This window comes from Pinus tabuliformis, chromosome 7 (genome assembly GCF_031772625.1).
Source record: "Pinus tabuliformis cultivar Carrire ecotype Pingquan chromosome 7, CPIR1, whole genome shotgun sequence".
In the NCBI taxonomy this organism is placed as follows: Eukaryota; Viridiplantae; Streptophyta; class Pinopsida; order Pinales; family Pinaceae; genus Pinus; species Pinus tabuliformis.
This window is the reverse complement of record NC_142293.1, coordinates 935,316,259-935,341,751: the sequence shown is the minus strand read 5'-3', so window position 1 is coordinate 935,341,751 and position 25,493 is coordinate 935,316,259.

The following is a 25,493-nucleotide window of genomic DNA, read 5'->3' as shown; positions in this document are numbered from 1 at the left end:
TTCTTCTGAGACTCTCCAAAAGAAAAAATATAGAAACTTTTAGAGAACAATTGCTAAGTGACAAATATATTTAATTCCTTCAGCTAGTGAGATATTCAATCTTTACCATTTAATTCCAGCAATTGAATTTTAGCGATATTCCATGAACATGGAAAACGATTTTCTAATTTTAACAATAAACTCAGTAAATATATTTTGTACATAAAGAATTCATTTCCTAATTACAATACAATCATGATCTCAGTTAAAGATTAGCGAAGTTCTGAAACATGAATTCAAATCAACACAGCAGTAAAGGAGAAAGAACTATGAAAATATATATATGTATATTAAATTATCAATAGATAGGACCCATAACCGAATCTCCATCGAATTCCTAAGGAACAGACCGAGACCGGACTGGATCAATGTAATAAAATTCCAAAACGACTGTAGGAATTTACAGGGTAAGTTCCTCAGAAAGAATACCAAGAGGACACCGCTCACAACCAGATCTCAAATCAATACACCAGTATTTTTGACGTGGTTAAAACCCTCAGAGTGCAAGGAGGGAAACAGTCCACGGCCTGTCCCAACGTGGGTACAGACAATTTATTAATCAAAGAATGAAAATTTACATAAGCTTCTCTCATGCACGGATTACCCGAACAATGACCCTCCATGCGCTTTAAATAGAACTCATGGACCAATCGGGTGTCAAGCCACGGATCAAGTGTCGGTAATACCGAGGTGAGAGTGAACCGTCGGATCACTACATATCGTGACCGTCGGATTGTAAGTTACAAAATGTACAACGGTAAAGAAACACACTTTACCTAACTCTAACCTAACTCTATACTAGACCAAGTTGAACTTAACTATATCCTATGTGTCGGAATATCCTAACATCCCCCCTTAAGAACAACTTGGGATAGGATTGAAGGATTTACAAATATGACACAATAGGAGAAGGAAGGAGGCACTAGAGCCTATCCCCCCTTAGTGACAACTTCCTGAACTCCAAGCATATATCGAAGTTTAGTGAACTTCGCCTCTGTGAGAGCCTTTGTGAAGATGTCTGCAACCTGATCATCCGTTGGACAATATTGCACTTCAAGAACATGGTCAAGAATGAGTTTTCTGATGAAGTGCATGTGTAGTTCAATGTGTTTACTGCGCTGATGCTGGACTGGATCTTTGCATAGCTGAATGGCACTTTGATTATCACACCAAAGTGTGGTTGGATGCTGCTGCTCAAAGCCAAACTCTGATAGGATCTGACGAAGCCACAAGGCTTCCTTACTAGCTTCCACGGCACCACGATACTCTGCTTCTGCTGACGAAAGAGAAATGGCAGCCTGTTTCTTACAAGCCCATGTAATAGGTCCTGAACCAAGAGTGAAGACATAACCGGCAGTAGACTTCCGATCATCAAGGTCACCAGCCCAATCAGAATCAGTGAAACCAACTAACAGAGGAGCTGCTTTGGCACTGTAATGAATCCCAAACTGTATTGTACCTCGAACATAACGAAGTATTCTTTTAGCTGCTTTCCAATGACTTTCACGGGGGTTTTGCATAAAACGAGCAACAAGGCCAACAACAAAGGAAAGATCAGGACGAGTATGGGTTAAATACAAGAGTTTTCCGACAAGTTGACGGTATAAGGTAGCATCAACTTCAGGAGAAGTACAAGAGACTGAAAGTTTGACTCCAGACTGAAAGGGAGAAGGGGCTGGCTTACAGTCTTCCATGTGAAAATGACGAAGAATATCACAAGCATACTTGGACTGGGAAAGGAAAATACCCTCTTGGGATTGCAAGACTTGAAGACCGAGAAAATAGTGTAAGTGTCCTAAGTCTGTCATTTCAAATTTCTTTTTAAGGCTGGACTTCACATGGTTTATAAGGTTGGGATCACTACCAGTAAGAATAAGATCATCAACATAAAGAACAAGGATGATGAGAGAGTTGCCCACTTTCTTGGTGTAGACAGTATTGTCAGAATGACACCTAGAAAAGCCAGATTCTAAAAGAAAGCTATCCATTTTGGCATACCAAGCTCGAGGAGCTTGCTTGAGGCCATAAAGGGATTTCTTAAGGCGACAAACGAGGCTGGAGTCTGTTTGTATGAAGCCAATGGGTTGTTCCATATAGATTTCTTCCTGCAAGTCCCCATGCAAGAAGGCAGATTTAACATCCATTTGATGTACTTCCCATTTTAAAGAGGCAGCAAGGGAGAGAACAAGGCGGATAGAGTTCATTTTGGCAACTGGAGAGAAGGTTTCAGTGTAGTCAATGCCTTCAACCTGTGAAAAGCCCTTAGCAACTAGACGAGCTTTATGTTTGTCAACTTTCCCATCTGGTCCATACTTGGTTCTGTAAACCCATTTGCATCTAACAAGTTTGCGTCCCTTTGGTAGAGGAACAAGATCCCATGTATCATTTGTCATCAATGAATGATATTCTTCATTCATAGCTGTTTCCCAATGTGGATGGCCTGAAGCTTCTGCAAAAGTGTCAGGATCATGATTCACTGGAGCTTGAGCCAGTAAAGAAGAGGCTCTTTCAAACTGAGAACGTGTACGTCGCTGATCTGTAGGATCACCGGCAAGATCACCTGCTGCATCCCGAGTAGCACGGACCCATCTTGGAAGTTGAGGATCCTGAGAAGGTGGGGAAGGATTATCATCCTCGCTTTCATCATCAGAAGAAGAAATGTTCTCAAAGATAGAAGAGATGGGAAGAGGTGGCACATCCGCCGGACTAGGCTCGCAGGCCGATTTATTTTCATCAAATTTTACATCTCTTCTAATGATAACATTTTTGGACTTAAATGGAATAAGTCTATAGCCTTTTACATCTTCAGAATATCCAACAAAAGTACATTTCTCACTCTTAGGTTCTAAGGCTTTATGCTTTTCATCTGGAATATGGGCCCATGCTTCACTTCCAAACACACGAAAGTGACTTACATCTGGTTTAATGGAACTCCAAGCTTCTTCTGGAGTGATATTCTCTAGAACCTTAGTAGGAGTGCGATTGATTATATAATTTGCACAATTAATTGCTTCGGCCCAAAAACTAAGACTGAGTCCTTTAGATTGCAGCATACAATTAGCCATTTCCTTTAAAGTGCGATTTTTTCTTTCAGCTACACCATTTTGCTGTGGAGTGTATGGAACAGTATGTTGCATTTGAATTCCATTTTCGGTGCAAAAGGTGATGAATGCATTTTTAACATATTCTCCACCATTATCAGTTCTTAGCTTAAGAATTTGATGTCCAGATTGTTTTTCAACGAATGCTTTGAAGGCCAAAAAGGTGGTAAATACTTCGCTCTTGAGTTTTAAGAAGTATACCCAAGTGCGTCTAGAGAAATCATCAATGAAAGTTAAGAAGTACTTGCAGCCAGAGAATGAAGCAACAGGAAGAGGACCACATAAATCACTGTGCACAAGCTGTAAAGGGGCTGAGGCGTGCCAAGAGGCACGTTTGTCAAAACTGTCCCGATGATGTTTTCCGAGTACACATCCGGAACAAACACCATCTTTGCAAGATACCATAGGAAGACCTGTCACCATGTTTTCTTTACATAGATGCTGAAGGGAGCGATAGTTTAAGTGACCATACCGCTCATGCCAAAGTTTGCTCACTTCATCATTATGAGCAACAAATACTGAGGGAAGATGGGATGACCCAAAGTTGTGAAACTTATACAACCTTTTGGAATCATCAGCAAGACCAGTAGCTAGAATCTGTTTAGGATCTTTTAGATCCTTGATTACAACATCATGAGGTGAAAATTCAACGATTTTACCTTCACCTGAATGAGTTATCTGATAGACAGATAGAAGGTTGCAGGATAAGTTTGGAACACATAATACATCATTGAACTGACCATTGTCTAGATGAACAGTTCCAGTCCCTACAACATTAAGAGATCTATCATCACCAACATATATATTTTTGGTGTTACAATCATTTAAAGAAGAAAACATGGCTTGGTTTTTGGCCATGTGACAAGAGGCTCCAGAATCAATGAGCCACTCATGAGAATGAGAAGAAGAAGAAGATACATTTAATGCATAACCAGACTGAGATGATTGACGATGACATGCAGAAAATGTCGTTCCGGAAGTTGAAGTTGAAGTAGGCTCCAGATGGATGTTATGTTTCTTCATTGCGGCTTCCAAGGCTTCCATCTTCTTAAAGCATTTAGATTCTAAGTGGCCATCTCGATTACAAAAGTTACAATGTCTATCAGTCTTCTTCCATTTGTTTTTATTGGGCTTATCATATTGCTGAAATGATCTTTCATCTTGAGGCTGAGTTGGTTTAGGACCATTCCTTTGAGGATAAGACTTCTTAGGATTCTTTGAATTTGGATACTGCTGGGCGGCTAACGCTTTTGTGGAAGAGTTTCCAAGATTAAGAAGACCAAGGTGTAAGAGTTTTTCTTGTTCTCTTATTAAGGAATCACAAAAGGAGTCAAAGGAAGGGGGCTTGTAGTCTTTGCCTTGACAAATGAAAGCTTCCCTGGTAGAATGGAAAGTGGAAACAAATACAGAGTAGGCTGGTCCTAACTTAGTGAGGATGGAATAAATAAGGTTACCATCATCTTTCTTAACTTTAACACCTTCCAAGAGATATCTAAGGTTCTTGAATTTTGACAAGAAATCTTCAATGCAAGAAAAATTATTAGGATCCAAAGTAAGCAGCTCATTTTCAAGTTGATGGGATCTAATTTCATTTTTAATCCCAAAAACTTTAGCAAGTTTTTCTAATGCTTCATGAGGAGTTTCAATTTCTGCAATGTGGAATCTAAGATCAGGAGAAACAGACATTCCTATCAAGCCATGTGCTTGATCTTGTCGATTTTCCCATTTTTCGGCCTTGTCTTCATCTTTGGGTTTCTTCTCTTGGTCTGTGGCTATTCTGAAGAGACCTTTACTTCTAAGTAAATCTCCCATGTAGGCTACCCATTGGAAGTAGTTAGTGCTGTCAAGAATGACTTGGCATGGACTTTCCATTTTTGAAAAACAACTGAAGCTGAAGATGCTGAAAGTAAGTGGTCCAATGGATAGATCTCGAAAAAATAGGCGGTTTTAAAAAAAACGGCTCTGAAAAAGGCTTCCGGATGAAGAAGTTATGGCTTTTTAAAAACAAATTGTTGACGTTGCCGGCAAAGTGCGCGAATGTGCGGGAATGAAAAAATCCGCCCCCACAAAATGGAGACTTGAACCCAAGACCTCTACTCTCTTAAAAGGTCTTTGAACCAATTGATCTATACAAAATATTTGAGAGAGAGAGAGAGAGAGAGAGAGAGGGGGGGGGGGGGCCTCGATTTGCGTGCTTGCCTTGGGAAGACTCCTTTCCCCTACAAAACACAAAACACAAAACCCAACACGAATATCCAAAGAAAAAACGAACCTTACGGCTCGAAGTTAGCTTTAGCCAAAAAACTAGAAATTTTTAAAAAAATCTCAAAGTTAGCTTTTAGCCGAAAAACTAAATATTTTCCTCAATGTTTCTGATTTTCCGAGATCACACTAAGGTGCAGGGAAAAGAGCATACGCATGAGAAAAATCCTTTCTCTCTGTTTCTGATTTGCCCAGATCGCACAGAGTCGCAGGGCAAAGAGCATACGCAGAAATGAAAGGTATAGATCCGGGAAAAAAAGCTAAATAAACCGAAACCGAAATAAGCAGAGAGAAAATGACAGTAAACTGCAAAAAAAACACTGTATACCTCCCGATCTGAAAAATGACGCAGCTAGGGCTACCGGAAACCTTTTCGCGTGAAACGAAAGGGGTTCCTCACTGAAACAGATGCTCCGAATGCAACAGAGCAGTCCTCTCGGCCCGAAAGCAGTCAGAAACAGCAGATCTAGGAAACGACAGCCGCATGCAGTTCTACCGGCTTCAGATTTGGATCACCAACGGACGCGGCCCTCAAATAGCTCTGATACCATGTAGGAATTTACAGGGTAAGTTCCTCAGAAAGAATACCAAGAGGACACCGCTCACAACCAGATCTCAAATCAATACACCAGTATTTTTGACGTGGTTAAAACCCTCAGAGTGCAAGGAGGGAAACAGTCCACGGCCTGTCCCAACGTGGGTACAGACAATTTATTAATCAAAGAATGAAAATTTACATAAGCTTCTCTCATGCACGGATTACCCGAACAATGACCCTCCATGCGCTTTAAATAGAACTCATGGACCAATCGGGTGTCAAGCCACAGATCAAGTGTCGGTAATACCGAGGTGAGAGTGAACCGTCGGATCACTACATATCGTGACCGTCGGATTGTAAGTTACAAAATGTACAACGGTAAAGAAACACACTTTACCTAACTCTAACCTAACTCTATACTAGACCAAGTTGAACTTAACTATATCCTATGTGTCGGAATATCCTAACAACGACATCTCAGGTCTTTACTGCCTCTAAACTAGAAAGAAAACTAAATTTTCATAAACTCTCAATGAGCAGTTGTTATATAATTACAAAGTACAAGCATGGTAAATCGGCAATTAACTAGACTCAGTTAATCATAAATAAAGTAAACTGTAAATTACAATACCAGGAATTGTAAACATCAATTGATACATTCGACGAGGGTTGGCAGAGCTTCGCTCAAGGCCAACAAAACCCTTAATATTTTAAGAGCAAACACCAACTGCCTTCTTCGAAGAACAAAATGATAAACTCTTCCATTCTCATGAATCACGGTAAGGACTCAAGACACCAACCTGGAACAAGGAGGATGGGAACTCTGTTAGAAAGCCTTTATAGTTCGTTCCAGAAAGACTGCTAGTCACAAAGCATACCTATAAAGCCACATCAAGAATTTAGAGACTCGGCTACCAAAACATAACCTCGAAAGTAAGAAATTCTAATGGGAAAAAGTATTATGCCATCACCTCTTACCTGAAGGAGAACCTTTCTAGTCGAGGAAGAGCCGAGGGCCTAAAATGCCAAGTGGTAATTAAGATTTCTTACAAACAAGCTCGCAAATGGTTGAATGTTCAAGTTCCAGGTCCGAACCCTTACCTCGGGAGGGAGATACTCTTGGCGCGCTTGCGGTCCGGCTGGAGGGAGTGGTGGCAACCATAGCAGGCCTGCAATCGATAGCGTCAACAACCATTAACACCAAAAGGTTGAAGGACTGTAAAATTTACAGGGCATGAGCAGAGAAGAGTTAAGGAATTACCATGCATTTTCCCAACAAAGATGAGATGAGGACATTCGATGCCACCATGAAAATATGCCATGAACCGGAACTGTTAACAGAATCACCATAGCTCGAGTGTCGAGTTCAACATGGTTGCAAAGTGCAACACACACACAGAACAACCTAACACAAATGAGAAAGGAACAGAGTTGATAGGCAAAGAAGAGGTTAGGGTTATCAACCCTCACTTGGACCGTCGGATTAACCTCTGCAGATCCCACGATGGAGCGACCTCTAGCATTAATGCCCTAGTCCTCTGGCAGAGAACCGGACTGTCAAATTAATGTTACAGACCAGATGGCACGATATCGTTTCAGCATGCGTACAAGCGATGTTTCCAAGTCAACGTGTGATGGGGCAAGATCATCAACTCCATAGATCCGCTAGACAGGGCATTCATATTCCTTTCAAATCGCATTAACCCCTCTACTTAATGTTGAACCTTACAATAATCTAATGTGCCAAGTGTGATGTAGTCTTGTGGTATTGTGCCATGGTAGGAATAAATAGTTACACATGTAAAAAAAATTATATTGTGCATATTAGTGTTAGTGTTAAGTGTTACAAGTAAATTTTCAACATTTTGAAATAATGGTGTAAAGGATTTTATCATGACTCCGAAAAACATAAAAATTTCAAAAGAATAATGAAAACATAAAATTAAAAATTAAAACAAAAATTAAAACAATGAAAAAAAAAACAAAAAAAAAAGTTAGAAAAAAAATAGCAAAAACGTAAATAAAAATATATATTAAAAAAAAACAAATATTCAAAAAAGACAAAAAAAAATCAAACATAAAAAATATCAATCATAAAAATGTTAAAAAAAAGCAAAATTAACCTAAGAATTAAAAAAACAAAAAAATTTAAAGAAATAAATAATAAGAAAAACATATTTTCAAAAAAATTACACATTTTCAAAAAAAATTACATTTTTTTTAACCTTATAAAACATGAAAAAAATTGGGAAAAAAAAAAAAAAAAAAAAAACAAAAAACAAAAAAAAAAAAAACAAAAAAAACAAAAAAAAAAACAAAAAACAAAATTTAAAAAAACTATAAAATTAAGTAAGTAAAAATAGAAGAATTTTAAAAAGCATATACAAAAACTCAAACAAAAAAAATACTAAAATTTAGATTAAAAACATTTTTTAAAAAACCTAAAAAACCAAAAATATACATATTTTCAAATTTTATATATATATATATATAGATAGATATATAGATATATATTAAAAAAAGCATTTAAAATTTCAATTTAAAAAAAATAATAATAATAATTAAATTAAAGAAAACGAAATATATTTTTAGTTTAAAGAAAATACATTTAAAATATTTAAAAATATATATATAATTATAATAATAATAATAATAATAAAGTAAACATTTTAAAAACATAAAGAAACATTTAAAAATAAATCTTTTTAATTAAAAACGAAAAAGAAAGAAAGAGTATAGGCATTTTTTTTTATAAAATAAACATTTAATTTTTATTTTAAATATAAATTTTTTAATTATTTAAAAAAAAATACAAACAAACAAACATAACATCCGCTCGGCCGCTTATGGGGGCGTGGCCTTTGGCAGGGCAGCTGCCAAGCAACTCCGTCGCCCAGGGTCTACCCGCCCGCTTGCATGGGCGCGACCTTGGGCGGCGGAGTTGCCTGGCAGCTGCACTGCCCAGGGCCGCGCCCCCACGGGCGGCCGAGCAGATGTTATGTTTGTTTTTTTTTTTTTTTTTAATAATTAAAAAATTTATATTTAAAATAAAAATTAAATGTTTATTTTATAAAAAATATGAAAACAAAAGCGTATAGTTTTTTAAATAAAAAATATTTATGTTTTTAAATTTTAAATGTTTAAAATATAAAATTTATATTTTAGGGAAAAAAAATTAAATGTTTGTTTAGAATAAAAAATAAAAAGAAAAATGGGCATAATATTTATTTAAAAATAAATAAATAAATAAATATTTAAAAAAAAAAAACAAAAAAAAAATGTATGTGGAATTTTAAAAATTACACACATACATATATATATTAAATTTAAATTTATTTATTTTTAAATAAAAAATATATGGTTTTATTAAAAATTTAATTTTTTTTTAAAATCAAAAATAGATATATATATTTTTTTTAATTTTAAATGTTTTTTATTTTTTTTTAATTCGAATATATTATATATATATTGGTATTTTTTCTAATTTTTATATTTTAGTTTTTTAGTTTTTTTTAATATTTTTAATCTTAATTTTAGAGTTTAAAAAAAAAATTGATAATTTTCTAACTTTGTTTACTCTAGTTGTTTTTAATTTCTTTGTAATGTTTTTTAAAAATATTCTATTTTTACTTACATAATTTTATAGTTTTTAATTATTATTTTTTTCCAAATTCTTTTATGGTTTACGAGATTTTTTATTTATTATTATTATTATTATTATTATTTTATATTTTGATATTTTATTTTTTAAGTAATCAACATTTAAAAAAAGAAAAATAAAACAATTTGAAAATTCGTTAAGTAATCATGATTTCAAAAAAAATGGACATAATAAATTTTAAAGTGTCAAAAATAAGCCCTCTAAAAAATAAGGTTGATGTTGCATCAACACGTTTCAAAACTAGTTTGAAAATCACTAACATTTAAAAACAAAGATTTATATTTGATACATGAGAAAATTTAAAGTGTCAAAAATATGCTCCGAAAGAAAGCAAGTGTGTTCAGCATCACCACTTTTCAAAATTGGGTCACTTTTTGTTTACCTCTACGAAACGAGTAATCGTATCAGTTATTTAAAGTGTCAAAAATATGCTCCGAAAAAAAAGAAGTGTATTCTGCAGCACCTCTTTTCAAAATTTGGTCACTTTTTTGCTACATCTACAAAACAGGTAATCGTATCAGTTTCCATTTCAACGTTTACATTGTTTGTTCCTTTGTTGGAATGTAATCAAGCAACATGATCTTCCTATGCACACAATTTCATAGATGGTGATTCTAGAAATCTATATGCTTTGATCAATCCTGAAATACTGGATTTTCATAGAGCTTAATGCAACTCTAATTGTCATAGTATATCACAGTAGGATCCATCATCTGACCAAAAAAGTCCCACACGAATCTTTCTCATCCAGATCGCCTAACATATTGCTTGACTTGCAACCATGTATTTTGCTTCTGTTGAGATGAGTGTCACTGATCTTTGCTTCTTGTTGTACCAAGAAATTGTTGCAGATCCAACACTAAAAATTCCTTCTGATGTAGTCTTCCTGTCTGATGGACTCCCTGCCCAATCTACATATGTGAAGCCACACAAATTTGCTCCCTCTTTGTCCATTTGTACCATAATCTAAATTGGGTGGTGCCTCTGAGGTACTGTAGAACATGCTTCGCTGCCCTCAAAAAAAATTTGGTAGGCCTAACCATAGATTGACTAAGTTGGTTGACTTCATAGCACATATTTGGGCTAGTGTTCACCAAATACATTAGTGAACCCACAAGTTGTCGATAGATGGTGTTCACCAAATACATTAGTGAACCCACAAGCTCTCGATAGATGGTAGCTTCCACTACTTCACCTGAAGTAGAATCCTCTTTTCTCTAACTGGTGGCTAGAGGTGTCTCCATGGGTTTGCTACTCTCCATGTGAAACTTCTTCAGTATCTCATTAACATACTTGCATTGAGAGACAAACAGTTCCCCATCTCCTTGCCATACTTCAAATCTGAGGAAGTAGTGCATGAGTCCCATGTCCTTCATTTCAAATTATCTTGCAAGGTCCTCCTTACAAGATCTGATCAACTTCTCATCACTAGCTAAAATAAAATCCTCAACATATGAGACAATAATCAATAATTTACCTTCTACCATAACATGATTAAGGTTTGCATCTGCTTCACTTTTCGTGAAGCCCAACCCAGTGAGATAGATGTTGCTCCTAGTGTACAAAGCACTGAGTGCTTTCTTGAGGCCATATGATGCTCACTTGAGTATGCACACATGTGACTCTTGGTCAAATATTTCAAAACCTTCTGGTTGCTTAATGCACACCTCTTCCTCAATAACTTCATTGAGGAATGATGTCTTCACATCTATCTGGTGGATCTTCCACCTCATCTACGCTAACAAAGAAAGTATAGATCTAATGGATGAATACCTGTGACTGGTGCAAAGGTTTCCACATAGTCAATTCCCTCAACTTGAGAGAATCCCTTGGCCACAAATCCAACCTTATACTTCTCTATGCTTTCATCTGCTGCATGCTTTACCTTGTAAAGCCATATCGAACCCACCATTGATTTATCTGTTGGTCTTGGGATCACTTCCCAAACATTGTTTTTGACAATGGAATCATCCTCCTCTGTCATTGTACCAACCCATACAAGTTTCTCTACTTCTTCCTTGAAAGAGGATGACTCGGTCTCATCCAACTCTATCATTAGAGCCATGTAGCCAGTGTACTGATCTGGTGACCTTCTCTTCGTGTCCTAAGAAGTGGATTCTCCCACCGTCTCTATAGCATCATGAAAAAGCCTCTCAACTTCTTTGGTTCATTTTCTTCCTTCCTTGGATGTTTTTTCTTGAGTCGTTGTCTCCACTCTTTGCTCCTCAACTTGTGGCTGCTCCATAACTTCCTGAGGTTCCTCATTTGGAGCCAAAATCTCCTGATCTAGTTGTAACTGAAGCTCCCTCTGAAGAGAACAGCTCATTACCTTATCCTCATCAAAATTTACATCCCTTCAAACAACTATCATCTTGAGGGATGAAAGGTACACATGTAAATGTGAGGAGTTTTTGTGTAACCTAGAAATACCACCAACTCAATTATTGGCTCAACTTGTTCCTGGAGTCTTTGGAGACATGGCAGTAAACAAATTCTCCTAAGATCCTAAAGTGAGATGCTGGGTGTGGAGCCTGATTATCTTCTGTATTCAAAGGTATTGCCACATTGGACCCCAGTTCGAAATGGGGTGGCAACACCGCCCGTAAAATATTTGCTGTAGGGGGGTCCAAGGGGGGGTGGTTGCGACCTTTGAGGAGCCCCCCCCTTGGCAGGGGGTTTCGGGGGCAGCGCCCCCGAAGCTAAGAATAGATGTAAAATTGCCTTGTAAAAGTATACTAATTTCTAGTCAATTTGGGTTGTTCATTAGGCGGTGATCTGACGGTAGAAGTTATGTTTAATTTAGGGTTTTTTTCCCCTAGAAGTCAACCCCTCACTATATATGAGGGAATTGTATTGCATCTATGTAGATCTATATCCTGAGTGAGAAAGAGAGAGGAGATTGAGAGCGAAGAGGGTGTTACAGTGGATTTGCTGTAGATTGTATCTCTTCAGTTTGCTGGATAATATAAAAGGAAGGACTGGTTGTTTCTCTGTGGACGTAGCCCAAACTGGGTGAACCACATATATCTGTGTCTCTCGTGTTTTATGCGCTTTCCATGTTTATATTTTCTGCAATATTTTATGTGTTCTATTGCTCCGTAATATATAATTTTCTAACATGAGACACATCTTGCTTTCTCCTTGAGAAATTATCCTCCGATGTAATCATTCCTAGAATCCGATGAGGACTCCAGTTCTGCAAGAATATTGTTGTGTTGCATGCTTCGAACCACAAATGCAATGGTAGGCCTTGGTAATGCAACATCTCTCACTACTCCCACAACACTAATTCTTTTTCTCAGCCACCCCATTCTTTTGTGGGTTGTGGGGTGGTGTCAACTCTCGTCGAATTCCTTCTTTTGCACAATTTTTTTTAAACTCATTCAACACATACTCACCTCCATTATTGCTCTTGAGATCCTTCACCTTATTTCCAATTTCCTTCTCTACCATTGCTTTGAATTCTACAAACTTGGATAATGTCTCATCCTTCTTCTGCAGTGAAGAAGATCCATCACTTCTGTGATAATCCATCTACAAAGATAACATAATATTTGTGCCTAATAGTGGAGAATATCGAGAAAGGTCCACAGACATCAGATTGGATCCTTTCAAAGACTGCATGTGCTTTTCTATCCTGATCATGGAATGTGGTTTTTGTTTACTTCCCCAAGGTACACCCTTTGCATGTATCATGTTGAGCAAGTGATCCGTTGGGGAGGCATGTGGTTATCTGTTACATAATATTCAAGGTGCCATGATGCAAATGGCCAAGTGTTCAATGCCATATTTCACCAACATCATGGCTTTGTACCTTCTCTACCTTCGTGCTTGATGCAACATAATCTTCCACATCTAGCTTGTACAGGTTCTTCACACTAACTCTGATTCGCTTCACTTGTCCCATGGCTATGTGTCCTAGGAATGATTTCCCTTTGCTGAAGATCACATTGTAACCATAGTCTTCCAACATAGCAACTAAAATGATATTTTTCTTTATGCCCAGAACATACATGATATCCTTGAGTTTGAGGTGGGAGCCAGACTCCCTCTTAAAAGTAACTGCACCAATACCAGTCACTCTATACCTCCCATCATCTCCCATATCGATGTGCATCTGGAGTTCTTTCTCCTCTAGGTCATTGAAAATTTTTTTGTTTCCTAACATATAGAATGAGACACCACTATCCAAGTACCACATGCTCCCCATCACCGTGTTCACCATGCATCTGATAAGGGTAAAATCAAGCTCGAACTGTGAATCCAAGGCTTCAAATGCCGCTCCTGCTAAGGTCTTCTTGCTTGTCTTCTTGTGTGGGCATTGTGTGGCATAATGCTTGAATTCAAGACAATTGAAGCATTTGATTTTGGACAAGCCCTTCTTCTTTCCCCCTTGATTGGACTATGGTTTGGATTGGAATTTCTTCCCTTTCTCCTTCTTTTCCTTTCTAGCTAAGGCACAATATTCCTCATCCTCACACTTGGATGAGGTCCCATATTTGGTGTTCCACCTTATCTCCTCCTCTACCAAATCAAACCATATCGTTCCGAGTTTGGTAGTTTATCCCTCTCGTTCACCGAATCTTGGTAGCTACGCCAGCTCTTGGGAAGGCCTAGAAGGGCTATGCTTACCAGATCATCCTCTACGACAGTAACCCCAACACCTCCAAGTTCATCATGACATTGTGTGAACCTGCTCAGGTACTGCTGAACAGAATCATTCTTTTGCATCTTGATATTTCGAGGTTATACTCAAGCCTTAGACCATAGCAAGCCATCCTTCTACCTCTAAAGAATTGATCATGAAAATTCGATCCTCCTGCAATAACAACTTTGAATTATTTTCTCTATTGTGAATTATGCTCTAATACCATGTATAAATTTAATGTGTAGATATGAAATTGCTCATATAATTTACTAAGACACAAGACTCAAATCTACTCTAACCATCCACAAAATTTAATTCACAGTCGCGAGCACAAATCATAAGCGTGCATCAATATTAAACACACATACACAAATATTTATCTAGGGTAAAGCAACTGCTCAAAACCCCTTCCTATATGTATTGCATTAATCAAAGAATAGAAAATAAATACATTTTTTCTCAAGCCTGAGCACACCCTACAAGTGTATAGTCTATCTGTTTGCCTGACTAACTAAATTTGGCCAATACTTAGCCAATTTTATGGTCCTCCAAGATCCTATTTCTATGTGTCTTTCCTTGAGGAATTAGGCCCCTATCAATTATAAATTTTCCTCCAAGGAATTGAGGAGTTCATCTAGGCTTATCCTCGGACTGCATGCACCACTTGTACACCTCATAATAGTCTACAATTTGGTGGGCTCCAGTATTTCAGAAATAATGCTGCAACTCCTGGGACTCCCTTCTTTACTTTTATCAACCCGGTAGTTCGTAACAAACTTGGAAGCGACGGTGCTTTATGCACAAGTACTAGCTCTTGCCGTAGCTGTCACTTGGTCAGCTGGCACAAGTCCGCTAGGGGCTTAAGACAACTTCTATGAGCTCTGAGAAGAATATTTTTAACTGATGGACGAAAGCTAACTCAAAGAAGGCTGATCTATTTGTAAAAAGAAACTGGAAAGCTGAAAGGAAACGTAAACCCTAGCAAACCCTAATTTTACCAACTATCCCTACCGATGCAAGAAAGAGGATGCAAGCTACTGAAAGAAATTCCATTGACTTCTAGAAAGGTAAATACATGTATCTAAGCTACTTCTACAGTAACATCTGAAAAAACATCTTTTTGTATTTTTGAATAAGTTGCCAGAATTATCATGCATGCGATTTGACTGTTTTGACTGTGCAGAGGTGGATTGGCGAGAGGAAATGCTTGGAGGAGGTCAGGAAGGTTCAAAGAGGGCCTAAGGGGTCCCTAACACCCTTCCAGAGAGTTTCACAGAGTTTGGCTATCAAGAAACCTCATTCGTGAGCTTCTACAGGAAGTCTGCAGGGGTTCTACAGGATGTCTGTGATTTTCTACAGGATGTCTATAATTTTTCTACAGGATGTTCAGAAATGGGATTTTGGAGGATGGATGGAGGAAGAAATATGAAGGAGTGGGTATGGAGGTAGGATAAGGGTTGGAGGTGTTCCAGGACTTCGTGGATGGAGTTGAGGACAGATGTAGATGGCTGGATTTGTTCAAGGAGGACTGAAGCAATGATGCACAAAAACTAGGGTTATGTGAGCAAATGGAAAACGTAAGGCAAGAAGTTGAGATGAGGGATGGAGCAGATGGGTTTGATGGAGTATGGGCAGGTAGAGAAGTGGTACAGGTGCTCTGCAAGTCGTTTTTCCAACTGAACCAACGAAGACTTGTAAAATCAAAGACCTAGTTACGTTGACCTAATCTAATCTAGCTGACAGTAAAGAGAATGAACAGAAGTTTAAACTACAATGAAACCATGTATACTAACTTATGCAACTAAGCAATCAAAAATCTGAACATGTAACCAACTTCTACAAATGAAAATCAAACACCAGTGATTGCATGGCAAAGAAAAGTCAGTGTTTTTGTGGGCAGCAAGGTCACCTTGATCCCAGCTCCTGATCTCACTGAGGGAGAGGTGAAATCAGAGGTGTTTGATGGCCCTTTTTTGAAGCTTTTCCCTGTTAACAACCTATCAACTCAATCTGAACATCAAAATCCTTTTTAATCAACAAAAATAAACTAAACAACAAAATAAGATTTAAATCTAAATAGCAGATTTTATTTTGAGAATGCAGCAAAAACACATAAAGGTAAACAAAGGAGGTACTGGGCACTTGAGATGGGCCCAACCCCAAGAGCTATAGCCTCCTAACAGAGATTTAGAGCTGGTGCAAAGCTGGATTCATCTTTATTGATCAAAGCTGGAATGGGATGAGGAAGGGGTCGCAGACAGTTGATTTGTTACAATTGCGGAGGACCAAGGCACTATGCCCGTGACTGTACCAACCCGACGAGGATATCCTATACATATTGTGCTCAGTTTGATCATGAAACAATAGACTGTTCTACATTGATCACAAATATGCACGAAAAAGGGGTATTCCAGCCTCCCTCGACTTAGAATATACAAATGATGAGGTTTGAGCCACGTGAAGAGGACCCAAATGTAAACATGATGCTCAGAAGTGGTATGACCACAGGAGAAGATACGGGGAAGTAGATAGAGTAAAGTACATGGGTTCGCAAGGCTCCTGCAAAGGAACTCGAGTTTGACTTAGAACGCGCAAAGGAGATATTCATGGAAGCTAAGAAGAGCTTTGTGGAGGCCTCCACTTCAGGTAGTAAGGATCAATTAGAGCCAGGAATGGAACCTTCGATGCTCACTACCTTTCTGGAGACATGCATGAAATTGTTGCGTGACAACAAGGCAGTTAAAGGACTACATGAGTTGAACACCAGGTGCACGGGGTCTGGGGAACCACACATTGTCCGGAAATTGGGAAAGCATGCATTGCACACTAGAAGAGAAATGAGGTTTACTGCACAGATTGGTGAGTATGAGATGGATCAGGTAATCCTAGATCTAGGTTTGAATGAAAATGTATTGCCGAAGCAAACATGGGAATGCATGGGCAGGCCCATGTTACAATGGTCCCCTATTCAATTACGAATGGCAAACAAACATAATATTTTGCCCATGGGAAGGTTTCCAGGGTCAATAGTTTGTATTGAAGGCGCAAGCACAAAGAGAGATTTTGAAGTAATAGAGATTGTCGATGACAACAATCCCTATCCCGCGCTGTTAGGAATAGACTAGGCCACCGATATGAACAGAGTCATCAACCTGGAGAAGTGCAAAATGATCTTCGAGAAAAAGTCATTACATGTAGTAGTCCCACTGGACCCAACCAAAGGAGCACGCTACACTGAACCAGTGCGTGACGATGATATTGATTGTATTTACAAGATAACTGCGGGAGACCAGGATTGGGTAAATCCGACTCCAGATGGGAGGATCTCGTGGGAGTGAGAAAGCTCCTGCACTTCACATTAAGATGATGAAGTAGAGCGATGGCAGAATTGGTTACATGAAGTGACGATGCTGAATTGCAACATGATGGTTAGATCACTATGCTGCATGACAACGGAAGCAAGAGAGCTGCCGACATATGATGGATTGACAGTGGTGGATGAATTCCTGAGCAAATTCGAAAGCGTAGTACCAGAACAACAGCAGTTCAATGTGTTGAAATGGGCACTGCGCGCAACACCCACTCGATTGTGGGGTACACATCAAGGAAACTTTGAGGACTGGCATGGATGTAGAGGGACGATGCGCCTACGGTTGGGGAGCCCCCAGCTTCGAACAAAAGTCAGTCAGCGAGGACAAAAAAACTTGCACACCCACTTGTGTCGATGGGTATAGATGTGTGCTGTGCAGCCCACTCAAGCACACCCCACATTCAGGATCGAAAATTGGAACAGGACACAGCAACAGGAGAGGCGACGCGCACCACAAACGTTCCACATAGAAACATTCAAGAAGGTATGTGGAGTCCTGAACAGGGTTCACCAGGTGAGACGAACTGATTGGGACCTGCACATACTAGCGGTTCGATGGGCCTATAGGGCCATGTGCAAAAACCTGAGCATGGAGATGATTCCGAAGTTGAAGAGTAGAGTTGAGACCATAATTTTGGAGGAAAGCAATCCTCGCACAATAGCTCTCACATATGGGATAGTACATGAGGACCCGGATGAAGGAATTATGCAGTTACAGGAAGCCATTCGGTGAGGGAACTTTAAGCTTCGTGAACTCGAAGAAGATCGGGTACGACTGGGCAATAAAAGCATGTTAATGGACGCAGAGATCAAAAACTTGGGAAACAAAATTGCGCAAGCATGTCGCGTCGATGGACTCAGCGTGACTAGACAAGATATGGACCAGGGAAAATTTTAAGAACCCCCCCTAAATTTATAAATATAATAAATGGGCGAATCTCCATGGTATATAGGAAAAATGGGAGGCGATTTTATCAATAATATAATATGTATATATAATTTTTTGGCGAATCTCTCACCAGGCATGGCGAATATTTTACTCAATTATAAAATCTTGTAAGATCTTGGCGAGTCTTTCACTAAATAATAAAACTTTGTAAAGAAAACTTTGTAAAGTCCTAGTGAATCTTAGCATAGGCTACATGCTGGTTTAATTCCCCCATTTAAATAGGCTACATTCCGGGTCAATACCATGGGTCAATACCATGTGCCATTTTGGTGAATACCATGGGTCAATACCATGTGCCATTTTTATTTTTATTAATTCTAATATTAGGGTTAATAATGGTTTTTTGCATGGTATTAATAACAATCTAGTCCATGGTATTTGTCCCATAGTATTTTGGCCATAGGTTTCACCTAAATATAACCCATTTTTTGAGTGTTCGTAAATATAAGGTGACTTATGGAGTAAATATAAAAAAATGTTTTATTTGTTTACAATACCTCTCGTTTATTTATATTTTTATTAATTTACCATACCTCTTTTACAAATATGGTATTTGGCCCATAGGATTTACTTAAATAAAACCTCTTTCTTGAGCCTTCTAAATAGAACGAGGTTTATGGACTAAATATAAAAAAAGGTTTTATTTATTTTTATTAATTTACCATATCTCTTTTACAAATATGGTATTTGGCCCATAGGATTTACTTAAATAAAACCTCTTTCTTGAGCCTAAATAGGAGGTTTATGGACTAAATAAGAGGTTTTATTTATTTATGATACGTCTAGTTTATTTATATTTTTATTTATTTACCATACCTTTTGAGTAAGTATAAAAAGACATTTTATTTATTTACCATACCTCCACTTTACTTATATTTTTATTTGTTTCCACCATTACATGTATATAAGGTGACTTATGGAGTAAATATAAAAAATGTTTTATTTATTTACCATACCTCTCATTTATTTATATTTTTATTAATTTACCATACTTCTTTTATAAATATGGTATTTGGCCCATAGGATTCACTTAAATAAAACTTATTCTTGAAAATGGGCGAATGGATTCACTTAAATAAAACCTATTCTTGAAAATGGGCGAATGGAAGGTTGTAAGTCCTAATTTCAAGGGCTAAATTTACCTTTTTTACCCTCTCCCTTAAAATAAGGTGGGCTATTTGAGGTGATTTGTAAAAATGTACTATGATACAAAATATTCGCCCACTAAAAATTTAAAACCCCTTAATTTCACCAAAGGGCGAACATTCGCCCCTAAAATTATCCTTGATATGGACAACCAAACTCTTGCATTAGAATATTTTCGCCGAGGATTTGTGACCCTACTACCATGGCTGCGACCACAGCTTACCAAACAAAGTAACCAGAGGAGCACACCACAAAAGGAAGAACGCGCGGCGCTGACTGATGCAAGGATAATTGAAAAGTGCCCACGGGCTAAGCGGGAAGGTGAATTGTAGTCTCGCACAAGTGGTGCGGCCACCTGACTAGTCGTCGGAAGCACAGCCTTAACGCTCTGAGTGGTTGAAAGAGAGTCTAGGACTATAAAAGAGTCTGTGTGGGAGCTGCGTGATAATGAGGTTGGGCGTAGGATCAGTATGTCACAGGGGTCGTGCCCATGCATAGGGGGATGCGCTGCCACACAGGTAGGCTGGGAGGTGAATGTTGGTGTCACTGTTCATGACAAGATGTCCAATTTAAGGAAAAGAGGAGTGGGCGGCGGGCAATTAAAACACAAAGTCAGAACTAGATTTGGGATGATCTACTGCCAATCTAGCATTAATGGGTCGAATGTGGGGGGAATGGTTGAATTTGAATTCATAAGGCATATAAATCATAGGTGGCTATCCAGTGAACAACCCTTGGTGTTTTGAGAATTCAGTTGTTGCGCTATCAAGTGCGTATGGACCTTACGAATTTGGAGGCTTTGAGAGCAAGTTCAGTGTTTGAGACATTGCCGAAGGAGACGCAGGACCTCCTGAATAAAATGATGTTGAAAACTAAGGAAGCGGCGTAGAGCCCTACGATGTAGGTGGGGGATGCACCAGAAATTCCAAAATCGCCCCAGACGCCGAGGCCCAAAAAGGATCCACATGCAGTAGGACCAGTCTGCATGTCTTCTCGAAATCCGCGGGTTGGTAAACTTTCTATGGAAGATAAGGGCAAGACTGTTAATATTGAGATAGATGATGAGGAGGAGGACCTCCAAGCTTTTGTAGAAGAGATTGAGGTGGATGAAGAAATGGAGGAAGACATTCAGCTGGTGCGTGCTGCATCAAAACTGCCCAAGTATGTCCCTCCATGGAAAGGGAAAGCAAAAGTACCCAAGGATTTGGATGCCGTTAAGAGCGCACTCCTAACCTCGCTCCTCCCAGATGGAATATTGGGACCTCGCAGATAGCGAAAAGTTCCCACATTTGGAGACTAGAAAACTCATGAAACAGAGCAAGGAGGGGTCAGTTACAGTACTAGAGCCAAAGAAATGGCTACGTAGTGTGGAGGAGGTTGGGTTACTACACCTACTATGGATTCCGTATTTTCATCACACACTGCTTACGATCTTTGTCATCAGGCAGCTGCTGTGCCTAGTGCATGATGGGTATCTATGGTTGGAGGAGCCTATTCCCATCATGACGGAGCTTATTCACAGGATTTCTCGGCTTCCCTGTGAGGGGAGGGACCCCACAGAAATAGTTGGCAAAAGCAGAGATTTGGTGCTCACAGAGGCCATGAAAAAGAAATTCAAGTGTGAAAAGAAGCATAGAGACTATGTAATCAGTAGCATTCTAGACAAAGGGGTGCACGTAGCCACACAGCTGCCGGTTAGGAAGGTGATAAGAAAATGCCACGGCAACAAGGTACTAGCAACGGTCGTCACGCTGGCTGAACAATGCGTGGAGGGGGTCCAATTCAACTGGGTTGAATTCCCTTGTGAAGAATTTCTAACCAACTACAAGGAAGTTTAGGAGCAGGGCAAGACCTTCCACTATGCGTGGTTTCTCTTGTCCATCTTATTGGTGACCGAGGAACTACCTGAGGACAATTAGTTCCCTCCTCTTGAACAGGACTTGCCAGAGGTGGCAAAGTACGCATCGCTCTAGGCTACGAAGGACGCCACGAGGATCCGCGAGACTAAGATCTTCTCGGTGCTCATGGAGGAGAGCATCCGGATGTGGATTAACAGAAGACCACGCCTATCCCCCACAGTGTATGACAGTCTGTGAAGCTTTGTAGACTTCAAGGCGGATATGCACAACGTGTATATTAAGGTGTGTAAGGATCTGGCGTAGAACTGGACCAAACTGCCGTTCATCGCGATTGATGATGCCATTTTCGTTGTGCTCAACTCATGGCCACCCGAGTGGCTTGCCCCGAATCTGGTGGTACGCAATAAGACAATAGTACAAAAACAGAAGGAGGCCACCAAGCTGCTGGCTCAGCAGAAGCGCAATGAGTAGTTGGTTGAGGAGGTAAGGGCTTTCTGCGAGGCAGCAAAGGCCGCCGAAAAAGCAGTAGAAACATCGGTAACAGGGGCCACCTCGACGCAGGAGGAAGGAGGCCCGAACCTGATCATGGGACAGGGGCCAGAGGACATGGTGGAAGGCGCAGACCCCAGCATGACATCTACACAACTGAAACGGCTGCGCGGTATGGAACAAACAGGCCCATGGAAGAAGACCAAGGCTTCCAAACTGGATGGTGAACCCATTACGCTCACAGAGGGTGACCTATATGACATCATCAACATAGTTCGTGAGGTCACCAGGGAAGTGCTCTAGGAAGCAATGACATAGCAGCAGATTGTGTTTGGGGCCCTCAGGGTGCACGTCTAGGAACTTCAGGTGCGGGTCCCAAAAGAGGGAATGGTAGTTGCCTACGGTGACGCAGGTACATCGGCAACGAAGCAGTTGCTGTGGACCAAAATGGTTAACACCATCCCATTGCCGGAAGGAGCACTGATAGTGGATAGTACAGAGGATAGAGCCACGGTGGGCCAGATCAAGGGACTTGGCCTAAACTTGGCTGCCCTTCTGTGGGATATATTATACCAACTACAAGATGGAGTGACAGCAGGACTCCGTGCTAGGGAAGGACGCGTAGTACAAATGCTTAGCAAACAACGAATCAACATTGAGCAGCTTAGTCTATAACGCGATGAAGCACTGGTGCAGAAACAACAGCTGGAGTAGATAGTAGAGGAAGCATGTCGCCACATTCCAGAGTTAGAAATTGTAATAGACCTACTAGTTGGAGTGCGAATTCATAGATTGGCTAGTGGATTCCACGACGTAAAGGAGGAAGCAACGAGGATACAACTGGACCTCAACCTTCATATTTCCGAACTGCGATTAAAGGCACAGTCATCCACGCACCCGAAAGTTAGGGAACAACGCACTGGCGCTATCCAAAAGGGGATGGAGGAAATAGGACAAGTAGTGCATGACTTTACTATGATGTTGGAAGAATCCCTTGCGGTCCTCACTTCCTTACAGGAGGACCCCACCATACAGCACCTAGAAACAGAATTGCGGGAGCTCCAAGTGCAGTATGACAGTGTGCACGGAACCGAATAGGCATTTTTCTTGACCCAGCAATTGGTGAAGCTACAACAAGAAAAGGCGTTGAAGGAACAGGTGGATGCCGCACAAAAAAAAGAGGTAGTACTTAAAGCGTGCGTTCAGCCATGGATTGGTGAGGCCTTCCGCATCACTACCGATATCGAAGGAAAGCTCGTATAAATGAAGGTGATGCATGCCTTAAGACAGGGATCTGACCTTGAAAACGAGCATTCGACAAAAAGAGTTGAGCAGATCCAGTAGACAACAGAACAGTGCACTGCAGACCTTCATGCAACACAGGCACAGTTGGAGGGGCTCTGTGCCAAGATCACCACACTAGCAGAGTGACTCGGGATGAGTCATGATGATTGTGTTGGGGGCTTGTTGGGCATGGGATCCCCTGCAGCAAGTTTTGGGGCTCAAAGCCCAAGTTTTGGTCAAAGATGGTGTAGAACTCCGCGAAGTACGGGCGTGGAGCATGAATTGTATAATCGAGTCATAGGGTTGTCTAGCCTAAGAATTGTAATTTAATGTAAAGTTGTGGGATTGTATAAATAGAGCAAGGCTCTAAGTGTAAAGATAGTTTTGGAGGAGAAGGGAAATAGAATAACGAAGGCATGGTAAGAGCATAGAGTGAAATTTGAAGTGTATTGGGTCGTAGTAGTAGGAAGAGGCTCTACAACTGAGTGCACAGAGGCCTAGTAGAGTCCGCAGCTGAGTGCGCAGACCCCTGTAGCTGAGTGTGTAGGGCGGAGTCAGGTATGTACTTGGGATTGAAAGATAATAAAGAGAAGTTTATTTTGTGCACCTGTTTTGGAATATTTATGTTGATGTTATACATTGCTTTTACTCTGTTTATGTATTGTGCACACTTAAGGAATACTCGTATGAATTCTTACATGTGAATTTAATCTAAGTAATCAACTAACAGAGACTAATTAAGGAAGACTTGGGTAAATAACACGGGCCGCACTACGGCTAGAACTGCGTGAGAAAATATCACAGGGATCGGGTACCCGCAGGTGTGCGTAGCTCAGTAAGTATGAAGGTTGGACCATGTACCAAGCACCACATATCAAACATCCGCAGGGTGTGGAAACCTGGTTCTAGCACCCTCCCATACTACCTCGAGTGAGACCTTAGCCCGCGCTCTACGGACTATTGCTGAAAGGGCCAGTAGTACCGAGATTTTCTTGGCTAAATCACTTTCGAACCTGGTCAGGCCCCACTAAGCCAACAGGGAGTTATGGTTTCCGCAGTCCAGATCTAACCCTATTCGCTTGCTCGTTAGGCTTAATGGAGTGACTGGGGAAGCCATAGTCATTCACATGTCTCCTCCTCCATGTGACTGGGATCTATAAGATGAAATTTCAGTCTTCCAAAAATTTTTCTCATTGACCACAAAGAACGCAGACATTGACAGCTCATTACAGTGCCCAAAATCATGGTTTTGAGTATATGCTTTGTTGGGTTCATTTCATGGATGTTGTAGTTGTTTTACTAGTTAGTTTCATAGATGAAGATATGTATCATTGTACTATATTTTTACAAATCATTTGACGACTATCTAATAAGAAGAAAAATTTGAAAGGGTTTTCCCAATAGTGGGTTTTTCCCTGGTCTCCAACCAATCCTGGTGTCTCTATGTGTGAATGCTTTTCTTCTATTATTCTTTTATGTTCTGCTGCATTGATGATGATGATATTGTTCTTTCTATGTAGTTGTGTACACTGCCGAATAATGATGTAAATATGAATAATGTTATGATGTTATGGGGTGAATTTAATGCAAAAATGAAGAAATGCAATTATCAAATCAAAGAACAATATAGCCCTAAGAAAAATTAACACTTAATCTGGTACAACTTCATTTATTTCTTGGAGTTCAACTCTGATTCTAGATATCCTTATAAAGTAGGATGATACAATATCATCTTTCATCATCTTAATAGTTCTTAATTATTTCTTGAGGATTTCTATTTGACCAATGTTCTTGATGGTGAATAATTTGGAAAGACCCTCATACATTTCTTGAGAAGAACCTATGTTGGATGTATGTGTAATTAGGTTGTATTTTACTCCATTGACTATTAGGTTCATGGTCAATATTTCAGTTTCTTTGAACTTGTATTTCTATGCTTCATCAATAGGATTCTTGACTTTTCCTTAAATGAGATTCAAAACTTTGTGCTTTTTGAGGATAAGGTCTATCCTCTTTTTCCATGCCTTGTAGTTGGAGGCTCCTTCTAGCTTGTTTTCTCCCTTCATTGAAGTTGACATAGTTCCTTTAGGAAGTAGGCTTCTCTTCTTATATAATCATTTTCCTTAATGTACTTTGTTTGATCCCCT